The sequence below is a fragment of the Chrysochloris asiatica genome, unplaced genomic scaffold (genome assembly GCF_000296735.1).
Source record: "Chrysochloris asiatica unplaced genomic scaffold, ChrAsi1.0 scaffold00044, whole genome shotgun sequence".
NCBI classification, from domain to species: domain Eukaryota; kingdom Metazoa; phylum Chordata; class Mammalia; order Afrosoricida; family Chrysochloridae; genus Chrysochloris; species Chrysochloris asiatica.
In genome coordinates, this window is record NW_006408562.1 from 5,765,274 (window position 1) to 5,767,720 (window position 2,447).

The 2,447-nt window shown below is 39.9% G+C and overlaps 1 pseudogene; it reads left to right on the top strand.

Annotated features, from left to right (window-relative positions):
- The first annotated feature begins 675 nt into the window (after positions 1-675).
- Positions 676-2,447, top strand: part of LOC102838202 — a 4,593-nt pseudogene continuing 2,821 nt past the window's right edge.

Here is a 2,447-nt window from a genome sequence, read left to right on the forward strand (position 1 = left end):
ACTCCCAGTGTGGTGTTGTAGAAGCAGAACTGGACTGCAAACCACAAGTTCAGCAGTTCAAACCCACCAGCTATTCTTTAAAAACCCTATGCAGAGTCACTATATGTTGGAACTGACTCTGAAGGCACTGAACAACAATCTGCTTTATGTAAACCCATTTATTCTAATGCTAATCACATGTAAAGCAACGAGACTGGGTACGATAGTCTAGCCAAATGGACACATAACATTAACCATAACAAAAGTCTAAATAAAAGATGATCCTTCCAGGTTTTTCACACAGGCACAGTAGCATGAAGAAAATAGTGCTTTCTATGAAACTTTACAAGTTTCCATCATATATGAAATTCTTAGAAGGACAACATATGTTTTTACAAAATGGAGCCCTGATGTGGCAATGTGGGATAAAACACTGAACCGCAAGTTCTGTTTGAAACACAGGTCAGCAGTTCAAGCTCACCAGCCGCTTCTTAGAAATCTGATGCAGGGTTGCTATGAGTCAGAACCAACTCAACAGCACTTAACAACAACAACAACAACAATAAGAGAGTGCCATTGGAAATGCTATGAAACAATGCTAAGATGGAACATTAGAGTGGGGAAAAGAGCCTATACTGACATTAGAAATTTTGTGATAAAATTAGGAGAAGAGGCATGGATATTTCCTTTGCCAAAATGGGAATTTTGAAAGCGATTGAAGATCAAATCACAACACAAGTTACGGAAGAATTGGGACTTCCACGTAATGACAATATTAACTGTGCAGTACAAATGTTGGGAAGCGGAGACATTGGTGGATTGGTGGTAGAATTTTCATATTTCATGTGGGTAATCCAGTTTCAGTTCTCAACCTGATACAACTCATGCACAGGGACCACCCATCTGTCAGTGGAGGCTTCTGTGTTGGTATGATGCTGAGGAAGTTTCAGTGAAACTTCCAGACTAAAATGGATGAGAAAGAAAGACCTAGTGAACTGCTTCTGAAATCAGACTGCAATGATCTGGTCTGCAACCCATTCTTGGGATGGCACCAGGCTGGGCAGCATTTTATTCCATAGTACATGGGGTCGGTCATCTTCAGTTAGAGACAGACTTTATGACAGTTAATAGCAACTAATAAAAAGTGTTGGGAAACGTTACAGGAGAGGAGAGAGCCAGATAAATTTTCTATGTATTGAAACTAATTTTTAAATGGCAGTATAGTTTTAATGATATTGAATTTGATTCAAGAGCCCAAAACATCTGGATATCTGTAAAAATTTCTACTATAACCACAGGCTAATGCTTTCTATTGCAAATATTTATGTTGTTGTTAAGGGCCTTCTAATCAGTTCTGACTCATAGACACTCTATATAGGGTTTCAAAGAACCACCAACCTTTTCATTAGCAGTCTAATGCTTATCCTACAGCACTACACAGATATTTTTGCTGTTCTTGTTGCTAAGTGCTATCGAGTCAGTTCTGATTCATACCAACCCTGTATGGGGTTTCCAAGGAACAGCTGGTGGGTTTGAACTGCTGACCTTGTGGTTTGCTGTCCAGTGCTGATCCTACAGTGCCACACCAGGAGTCCATATGACCCAGTTATAAAAAGATGTGTGACTTCATATAAAATTAAGATTCTCACATATGACAAGACTTTCCTTTAATTAGTGATAGTGCCAGCAACCAAGAGTCTGTGAGGAAGGCCCAGTGTTCTCAAATACCTGCATAGCCATTGTTTCATCTTTTGCTCTGAGTGATAGCCTTGATTCTAATACCATGTATTGCCTATACAAATTGAGAACTTAATCTAAAATTTTGTCATTCCCATCTTTGTTGTTGTTATTGTTAAGCACTGTTGAGTTGGTCTGACCCATAAATACCCTGTACAGGGTTTACAAGGAACAGCTGATGAGCTAGAAGTGCCAATCTGTGATTCAAACGACTTTGCAGTCCAGTGTGTTAACCCACAGTGCCACACCAGGACTCCACTCCCATCACAGTAAATCATGTATTTGTCTGATTCAAAATGCCCAATACCACCTGTCCGTTTTAGCACACTAATGCCTAGGATATTCATTTCAAAGATGAAGAGGAAATACAAACGAGGAAGGATATGTAGTTTGGAAACTATAATCTTGGTGATAGATATGAGGCTGGAGAACACATGATAGAATTTTGCAAGACCAATGACATTCATTGCAAATATCTGTTTCAGCAACATAAATGGTGATTATACACATGTTGTTCTTATTAGGTGCCATCAAGTCAGTACTGACTCATAGCGACCTTATGCACAACAGAACAAAACACTGCCCAGTCCTGGGCCAACCTCACAATTTTTGCCACACTCAAACCCATTGATGCTGCCACTTTGCCAATCCATCTCGCTGGAGGTCTTCCTCTTTTTCTCTGATCCTCCCTCTTACCAAACATGATATCCTTCTCCAGTGACTGGTCCCTC